Below are 10,736 nucleotides of genomic sequence, written 5' to 3'. Positions count from 1 at the left end.
TGTCTTGAACAGTAGAACTCTGGGATATGTAGTTTTATCTTTCCCGCTTCCTGGGACTGGTAAGACGGACCAAGCCCTGTATTAACTACAACTTCCAAGATGCCGCGGGGTCCAGTTGCCAAGCAACGAAGCAGCTTAAATCCTGTGAGCGAATAGTAAGCCTCCACGCGTGTACACCGCTGGATGCTGTTCACATCTTCCAAGAAACTACAAAATGACAGTTTTTTTAAAAATTATTTTTAAAAGAGAAGTAAACTATGAAGTCTAACTGAGTGCACAAAGCAATGTTACAAAGCAATACAACTTTTATGTTGTATTGCTTTGAACATTGATGAACATCATTTCCAGATATAACTTGTGAAAGAGTAAGGGTGATGATTAATTAATATAATTTATTTAGCATTTTTGTTACGTAAATTACATGCTATTTGTTGTCTATTGTATTTTTTTGAATGTACTTGTTTTAAATTTCCATACCTTCCTCATAAATATAAACACCACCACCACCACCAACAACAACAACAACAAACAGGGTTTAGTGGTCATTCCTGTTGAACTATCATATTAATTTTTTAATCTAATATCTGTTTAAGTGCATAATTTTCCTCCATATTGTAGCAGATGTAATTTTAAATGGAGCAAAGTGGTTTTCCATTTGCATTATGAGCACTATTCATCTCTTGTCTTTAAATATTTTATCGTTGTCACATAAAAAAGACTTTGGAGCGCTGAAACAAAGATGAGCTAGGATGAAGAAATGCTAAGCTATCATAAATCTGGAAAGGCCACATGGAGTAGATAACGCAATACTCTCTCTTATGATTGATATCATTCATTTCTCATCTGAAAACCAGGGTAATTACATTTTCTTAGACACAAAATAGGAGAAATATTTATATATATTTATAATATTTAATCCGACGGAGTTGTTTGTGCAGCATCCATGACAATACACCACAAGACTCAACCTAAACCCAGTTAAACCTAACATTAAATTTGAAAAAATGAGAGTAGGGATAAGAAACAGGCTGAGGAAAAGATGTTATATTGTTATTCTCTGTCTCAATGAAATTGTAATACCAATAAATTAAATTCAGCTCAAGCTGAATCGAACTGAAGTGTGTGCGAGGAAGAACAAAGCAGAAGGCGATCAGTGGATTGGTGGGATTCTATGTTGCACAAATTCACATAAATCACTTATAGGACCAAAACAAACCACATCATCTTCTTTAGTAATTTTAAATCAGCAGTCCATCATTTATCATAAAGCTTTTTCTCAAGATCTACTTGATATAAAAGATTTAATGACTTTGTTGAAAAGAAAGTCACCTTAACATGGGCTGTTTACGGATATTACTGTCAATACAGAAAGACGACATCAAATTTGCGACTTCATAAAAAGAGGGAGCAAAGACAAACAGCAGCCAGGGCTATAAAATAGTATAAGGATTTTATTTTAGAAAAAAAGTTTCCTCGTGTTCAGCCCTGTCCCTGTTGGTTTTTATCACCCAGGTTTAATAGCGATATTCAATTCAATGTGCAAACAGCTCCAGATGCTATCTCAGCTTTCTTGATCTTTCCAACCCCACATCCTTCCTACCAGCCTTTGTCTTTGTTCCGTCTCTGTTTATGGCTCCTTCGTGAAAGCAGCTTTCTGCTTTATTGAGCAGCAGCGTCGGCCAGAGATCTGCGGCTGATGGAGCCGTGCCTAATGAATGTGTCTGTCTGCCAACGAGGACAGCAGGCGAGCATTAAAGGTCAACGTAACCTCGTCAAAAACACTGGGATTTGGTCAGAAAAAACAAGGAAGTGTCCCTGGTTCTGGCACACATGTAATTTATATGTACATATACACTGGCCTTTAGTTTTTATTTTAATTTTTTTATTAATCCCCTGCTCAGCTGTCTTAATGGCAAAAGAAATTACAAACAGCCAGCAGTCAGGGGAAGAAATTTTCAGGTTAGTTTTGACACTATTATATAATTAATTTGATTAACAATTAATACAACTGATAACAACACATCAGTATGTTTAAAATAAACGTATGGTCATTCATATAAAACTATCGCATTAATTTTTTAATCTAATGTCTAAGTACATTTATTGATTGAAGAAGAAATTCCCACATTACTCACTCTTTGTGTGTCTGAAGACTATCCAGAGTCTTGTTTGTTTTCCTGCATCCCTTTGTATTGAGCTCAACCTAAAAGTTTCTGTAGTGTGAAGATTTGTGCTGTCCATTAAAGAAGAGTTGATGTTGGACCATTTCCTTATTAATTTAGCCTTATATTTTGAATCGTTGTCCTTCTAAATGACCTAATATTGACTGCTGATGTTTATAGTCAGGTTTGTGTCAGAAAACACCAGGTTTTAATTTAAAATGTTCTGGTATTTAAAGACCATGGTGTGCAACTGATCCTTCTACTTGAGGTGTGGATATCTGCAGCTCACCCAGAGCTACCAATGCCTGCTTTTCTGATGAAGACTCTGCTTGCCCACCCTGTCAGTTTAGATGGACAGCCATGTCTCTAGGTTTGAAATTGTCCCACACTTTTTCTACTTTGGGAAGACAGACAGGACAGTGCTCCATGGTTGGTCCCTGAGATGTTCAAATTTTGGGTTATATTTTTGTACCCTAACTATGCTTTAAAACACTACAAAAACTTTATCTTAGACCTGTCTCCTGTGCTGTTTGATATCCATGATGCAGTTTGTTTAATAAAATTCTCTTACAAACTTCTGCGTTTGAAGAAATGCATTTTGTTTTAAATTATGATTAGATTACATTCAAATGGAGATTATTTAAAGAGATAAATATGCTTCTTCTGAAGGCAATTGGTTGTTGGATATTATTTACAAATGTATACCTCTCTTTTGAGATTTTATTGTAATTAAAAATATAATTTTTCTTTTTCCTTCCACTTCATATTAACACACTACCTTGGGTTGGACTATTACATAAAATCCCCAAAAAATGCATCCAAGTCTGTGTTTGTAATTTGATAAAATTGGAAAAGTTCAAGGGGCATAAACACTTTGGGATGTCTGGTCTAATATGCTGGTAAATCTAAGGGCTTATTATATTTCCACTGCAGTTATACTTCAAATAGTTGTTTTTCATAAAAGGCTTTCAGGACAGTGTATGGGCACAGTAATTATGATAGGAACAAAGAAGAAAGCAAAATAATGTCATTACAGAGCATGGTTATATAAAGGAAAATGACATTGTATGGACATTTTTGTCCCAATACTCAATTGCAGCAGAACATAACCAACCAAACGGAGCCATTAAGGTTTCCTCTAAAGAAATGGGAAATGATTCCCTCTTATCTGACTCTTATCAGCTCTTACTAGACAATGACTGTGCAGAAGGTGTTGCAGGGAGTGGAAGCAGTGGTAGCAGGGTGAAAATTAACCCAGCTTGGACCCATACTGACTGGTTAAGGAGACCAGTCAGTATAAGCTTTTGACATATAAGCTTTTAATATTATCGAGTACATCTCTCATATCCAGGGGGTGGAGTTTATTTTTTGTGTGTTTGTATTTTTAATTGATGCTCAGTCTTGATCTCATTAGTTCAGACTGTTATTTTCTGCTTGTTTATTAGTTATACTTTGCTTAGCTATTCTTGCACTTCCTGCTAGATCAGTGCTTTTTAAGTGTTTATGCCTTATCTGGTCCTTTGTGTCATTACTCTCTCTCCCTCAGTCTGCCTGCCTGGTCTCCATTCTCAGCTGTTCATCAGCCACCTGTAATCAAGTACATAAGCTCCTCACTTGCATTAGCTTCCTTCTGGATTCTCCTGTTTGATTCTGTTTTTGTACCTTTCTCTATATTTTTCATTAAAATGCTATTATTCTTTCATCCTGCCTCCAATGTCCTGAATTTTAGTTCCAGCTGCAGACACTGTAATCGTATTACTATCAATATCAAAATGGTAAAAATGTTGTTTTTTTTCAAAATTGTTAATGTTTCAATGACGATCTCTAATCACATCATTTCAGAATGTAGCAAAAAGCATCAATTTATTTATTTTTCATGAATCTAAAACTGAATAAGGAAAGTAGCTTATTTTCTTTCTTTTTTTATTATCAGAGAGAGCTTGTGTAATTTAATTCTATCAATGCCTCCTAAGTAAGGCTGTAGGGACTTTTTAACTCGAGAAGTTTTGTTTATTCAGTCCTGGAAAATAGTGAAGCCTGCTGAATGTGGACTTACAGGGAACATATGTTAAGCAATTTAGACTTGCTTTGTGGCTCAAATCCTTGAGCAAAGCAAGATTAACGTCTTGAAAGTCGACCATCATGATTGGCGGCTCAGAGGCGTCAAATTGGCAAGAAGGGATTTCAATTCAAGTGTTTCTGGAAATGTACACTTCCAGAAACACCTAATTTCAATAACTATGAATTAGGTTGTTAACAATAACAACCTAATTTCATATGAGATTATGTTGTTATTAGGCTGTTTTGTGTCTTTTTACTGATTAAAAAGACACAAATGGAGACAAATGTCTCAAATTTTACTCAATGATTCTATCACAGTTGGGTCTTTGTTTCTTTTTCGTTTCTATTCTCTTCAATTTTTTTCCTCATAGCAATTGATAAAGACCTTTTGGGAGGATGAAAAAGAACAAAAGTTTGGACAGTTGACACGTTTACAAAAGTTTATAGCAAAATCTAAAACGTGTGAAGTGAACTGCAATTGATTAATTCCTGGAAGATGGACCTATTTGTGTCCAATGTTCTGCCAGTTAAATGTCACACTGCAGCTTGCTGTGAGTTTCTTCTCTTTCATTAAACCTAATGAGATCCTGGTGAGACAAGTTGTGCTTCGCACATTAACCCTGGAACAGTGTGAGGATATTATGTAGAATGAAATGTAAAGAAATTACCCTTCAGAGATTTTTCTGTTAGTTATGTATCCCGACTTTTAGCTGTAATTTCTGAACCAAACAGAACAAAGCTCTAACTCCCTCATATTGTTACTCTTGATTTTTAATGTACGGTAATTACTTCAGGCTGTATGAGTGGATGCAAGTGTCCAAACCGATCCGACCACCCACTGATCCTCTTGCTGTGTCAGCTGATAAATGTAAACAGCAGTTTATTTCTTATGGATCTTGCTGCAGGAAACCATTATGATAAATTATACATTTACTTCTTTTTATTTTCTGCTTGTCTCTCATTGATTCTGCAGAGACTACTAAATCGACTTCTTAATAGAAGAGAAACCCTGCAATACATTCAATACTATGAAAAATGTAAAGAAATAGGTACAGAACTTTTCAATTTCAGTATGTTAAACTAAATTCTTTGTTTGGAGGAAACCTAGGACTCTGGAGAGACAATAGAGATTATGCTAAGAAAAATGTGCAAAGATTCATCTTTCTGTATGCACCAATTTAGTGAAATGCTCTAAGAGGAGACTTAAGTGCGTGTCATGCTGTTTCATATCTTGTATGTATGGTATCATTTTGAAAAACATGTCATGTGGATCTAATCATGAGCAAAAAAGAAAAAAGGGGATTATGGAACATCAAGTCCTGCTGTGTCTTTAAGCTGTGTGTTGCTTTTGATGTGCTACAATTTTGAAAAACTTGTAAATAATAAAAAAACCTATGTGTGTAGGTTTTGCAGGAATGTTATTCCCCTTTTGCATCATGTCTTCCAGGGGTGCAGAAACAAAATGCTAATATGATTGTGAGGTGGGTAAAAGTGTGATCCTAGTGGCAAAACTGAGTGGGATACAGACCTTATAGCCAATAATCTGTGGGATTCATCATTAAGTAAAAAATGTTATTATACAATAAAAATGCACTCGCATGAATAGGATTTATAAAAAAAGATGGCTTGAGGCAGATTACATTAGTAAATTGAAGGATGAATTAATTTTAAACTATTCACAGTAGCAGACCTGCTATTTTATACCTGTTTAACAATAAGTTGCAAACTATTATGTGATTTTTTCTAAAGATTACATATTTAATAGGACAAAATTTATTAAATCTGAAAACAAAAGTAAAATACTTGTTCTCTTACTTTAAAAATAAATGTAGGCATCATAAAAACAAGTTATTTTGTTTCGAAGTGTTGTGTTGATTTTGTGGCTCTAAAAGATTTTTGTTTAGCGGGACCAAATGCAAAGATGGCGCTTGGGTTTTATAAAAGTTGCTGAGCCCTGGTCTAAGAAGAGTACTTTTTAAAAACTGATTAAATTAATAATTGCTTCCAATATGCTGGAATAAACAGTCGCTCATTTAACGAACAACGCAGAAAACACACAGAAACATTACAGTTCATTTTTAGTTAGTTCTGTTTGCACGGAGGGCTCTGGTGTTGTTTTTGTCCCTTTAGTTTAACCCTTTTCTTAATTCTTTCCTTGGGAGAAACGTTTCTCTGCTCAAAGCTGAAGAGTGATCGTCAAGCAGGAGCTTTGTCCCTTGTTGTGGCAAGTAACAATTTTCTCACCCACACCATAGAAATGGTTTCCATGGTATGCTAACAACTTGTGCACATGCATTTAGCACTAATTGTATTCCTGTAGGGACAAGGAAATAATGACGGCTGTTTCAGCACTGAGTGGCACTTCTTATTCTTCTTTTAATGTTCTGTTAAGTATCAAAATCAACCATTGGCTAGAATAAAGCATTTATGTTCACATCTCCATGATTTCATGTATATATTCAGCTTTCATATGAGATTAGGTTGTTATTCACTGATTAAACCATTTGCTAGGCTCATTGGGGCTGTTTGAGTAAAATGAAGACAAAATTATGTATTAAACTTTTGTTAAATGTTATCAGTCTGCTGACCTTTTCCTTCCAGTCTCACAGAGTCCATGCTTCATTGGATTCAATAAGACACATTAATTTTTTAAAGCAAACCTCGGTTTAGAGATTTATTTCTTGCCGGTGCTGGAGGAGTAACTGAGGATCAACTGGGAAGTAATGGATGATGCTGACAAGAAAAAGCAGGTTTATAAATAATATGTTCCCTTTATGGCTCATTTTCTAGGTTGGAAATTATAATAATTTGTTGAGAAAGCTTGGGCTTTGTGTAATTTTGTAGCTTAGGCCACTAACATGTAGCCAAATATCTTTACTGCTGTGGGTAGAATAGAATATAATCACTCTTTTAAATCCCCTAGGGGCAAGTGAGTGGGCAAAGAACAGACACAATAAGAAAGAAAAAACAGGGATGTAAAAGCAAGCAGATAAAAAAACAGCAGCCTACTACAGATCTGAAGACAGCATTGTGATAATGCACATGGGAAAACACAGCAAAAGACACAAGTTAAAAAAAAGATTAAAAGGTTAGAATCAGAGTTACCACAGCAGAGCAAACAGGAACCGACAAATGTAGTGTCCCTCTAGCCTCTAAGGAGCATCTTTGTCCAGAAATATTTATTTTCTGAGCCCTGTGGGGCAGTCTGCACAAACCTGGTAGTGAGAGTCTTGTTTATCTTGCTACATTGTGGATCCTGCTGCTTGTGTTGGACCGAAAGCCAAACAGACTCACCCAGAAAGTTCGGATTCATATGAAGAAAGCTCTTTGTTGGGAAGAATGCGCTCCACAGTAACAATCGACATAATAAAAACCTGTCATATCACAATCAAAACAAATGGAATAAATAAAAACGGTGGCAGAGAGGTGGTGAAAAACGAGGGATGTTTGCAAATTTGATCCACAAATTTCTCTGTCACTTTCAATTTTTTTTAAAATTTACATTAAAAATAAATGTGCTGTCCAATCTGTTCAATATGATCTTTTTCACAACTTCTCAAGTTCTAAAGAACATATTTACATCCATCGCTTTTACTTTAATTATGCAAACAAAATTGAGGAAAAAAAACAAAAACAAAGAAAAACTGTGAATACTCTGGTCCGTAACCTCTTCTTTACCTGTACCATTTGTGTGGCCAAACAAATTGTTACAAAGCAAAGATTTCAGCACTAATTCGTTTTTTACAACAACAAAAAAATAAATTTTGTTTAGCACTATTCCCTTTTACTAAGAAGGTCTTGAGTGTAAACCCCAGCCATATTCTGTATACATTTTGAATGTTCTCCCTGTGCATGCGTTCGGTCTTTCCATGTATTCCATCTTACTAACACAATCTAAGAATACTCTTGTTTGGTTAATTCATCCCTCCAAAATTCCCTCTACATGGGAGGTTTTACATCCTGTAAAAACATTGTGCTTTTCTGCACAGAAAGGGATCTATGAATAAAGTTTGACTGAGTGTTCATTTGAATTGTGTGAGTCTGTGTTTCCCTGTGGATGCCTGTAAAGGAGGTACCTTATCTCTCGCCCAAAAAGTGTTGCAGACAGGACGCCAGATAAAAAATTTAATACATATGAATAAAATCACTCATAAAAATAGTGAACAAAGGTAAACTAGTAAAGTAACACTAAGGACTACATACTGTATGTTGAAGAATAATGGAAACTTTAATACCACTTTTTTTAAAATCCCTTCCATGACTGCAGTCATCTGGAACTTCTGCTACATCTTTTTCCAATCGTACACAAGTCCTTTTCTCATTTTCTGCCTTTCATTCAATTTTTCCCTGTCTCACATACATTTACAGTCACCCTGACTCCACTTTCAAGTGTCTGTCAAGTGCAAACTCAGATGTCCTCTGGCAGACTGCTCTGTCAGGAAGTGAACTCGACTAAGTCACAAAGTCCAGAGGCCACAATCTGCATTCCATATGAATAATGGTAATCATGTATGTGTGTGAGCTTTATCTTAATCAGCTTTATGTTAATATATCTGTGCATAAAAACATAGTGAACATTTCCATAGACCTCACGCACAATCTTAACTAAACATCACAACACATAATGAGAGTTACCTTAAGAGTGTCCTGTGGATATTGTTCTTTGATGGCATTTAAACATAATTAGGCATGAAAGTTAATTTATGAAAAGTCAAAGGGCTACCATATAAAAATCTAAGATTAATATAAAATGCCAACAAACAGCTGATTTTCACATTAATTTTCATTAAATTATTTCCTTATATTCTATAGTCTAGACTGCTTTCCACATTTTAATGTTATCAAGCAGTTACAATATTTGCTTAGTAATAGTTTTTAAAATTACCCTGAAATAAATGTCATTTTTTGTGTTTTATATTATAAACCAATAAGAAAAAAATACTATCAATTAAGACCAAATCAAGTATATATAATCATAGCAATAAATAAATCATGTTAGGAAGCGTTCTGATCTTCGACTGCTTGAGGCACGTGTGAAATGTTTCTCTATTAAAATAGTCAGCAAGTTATTGATTCAGTGTATAGAGCTGCACAAAAAAGATAAATAAATAAAATTAATGAACCCCTTGCTTTGTTTTTGAATTGGTGGCTGTTTTACCAAATAAAAGACCAGGCATCCGGGGAGAAATGAAACAGTGCCACCTTTGTTCCACTGCACATGAACGACCTTTTGTGTCTTTGTGGCGGCAAAATCCTGAGGTATTATGATAAAACCATAAAGTCACGTGGAGCAGCTAGTGAGAGTATTCACCCAAAATAGTGTCTGCCAAGTGCAAACTCAGTGAATGAATGCAGACTGTGCCCTTGGAATCTGAAAGGAGGAGAATGCAAAATAAAAGCCCCTGGGGGTCCAGACAGACCGCCTGGTTCACGATAAACAAAAGACGGGAGCTGTGAAGAGTTTCTCAGGAGGATCTGTCACTGAGAGGCGAAGACAGTGACACCCAGGCATGGAAACAAATTTTACACTTCCGTACAAAGTACAGGTGAAACCAGATGTTGACATACAATTTGGAAATAAACATTTAATCTAATTTCCTTACTGTCAGACATTAAGTCACACTAAACTGCTTAAGATCAGATAGCATTGCAAACATTATGTACAAATGCCAAAATAAAAACAATAGATTGATTATGTTTCCCTAGTTTTTGGAGAAAGCGTTCTTTGAACAGTGTGACATTTTGAGTTTCTTCCAGAAGCTTTTCTCTACAGGTTAGGATAGAATTTCGTCCCTTTCGTCCTGACAGGTGTTAACAATTCAGGTTTATCAGTCAGCCTGCTTCCACTCAGCTTTTCACCTCTGCCCTCAAAGTTTGTGATGGAACATCTAAAAACATTGGCATTAAGCCACTTTATAACTAATTTGGCTATAGAGACTAACAAGCTTCCTGTCAATTCCTCTTCATGTGTCAACTTAAAAGTGCAAAATCTAAATTTACATGGAAATTCAAAATTTTCTAGCTTTCATCAAGCAGAAATAAATTCAGCATTTTTAAGTGGCCTTAAAAATCCCAGGATAAAAATAGTTTGATGTGAATTCAGTCTGTATGAAAAGAGTGGTAGCTACTGAGTCTTTTTATGAAAGTAAAAATTATGCAGATATCTGGTTTCAGCTTCTGCCAGAAGGTGCCTTGTTAATTCTGGATGCTCCCTGCACAGGTTGAGCTTCCCAGTCCATCACAAACATGACATAAAGCATCACGCTTAAACACACAGAGCAAAATATTGCTTGTAAAACGAAGCTTGAAAAAAGTCAAATGTTAGAAGACAAATACAATGTAGTAACTTTAGAATTAATCTATATTCAGGTAGCACACAGGCTTCGATCTCACTTCCATTGATTTGTTGGCTTCACTGTTTTCAAATTGTACCAGGAAAAAAATCCAAACATTTTTTTTCAAAAGTTTATCTCATAGATATCATATAGAAGAAAATTAGATGGAATTTCATTA

This window comes from Xiphophorus hellerii, chromosome 5, assembly GCF_003331165.1.
Source record: "Xiphophorus hellerii strain 12219 chromosome 5, Xiphophorus_hellerii-4.1, whole genome shotgun sequence".
Lineage (NCBI taxonomy): Eukaryota > Metazoa > Chordata > Actinopteri > Cyprinodontiformes > Poeciliidae > Xiphophorus > Xiphophorus hellerii.
The sequence above is the reverse complement of the archived record's forward strand: the minus strand, read 5'-3'. Positions refer to the sequence as shown.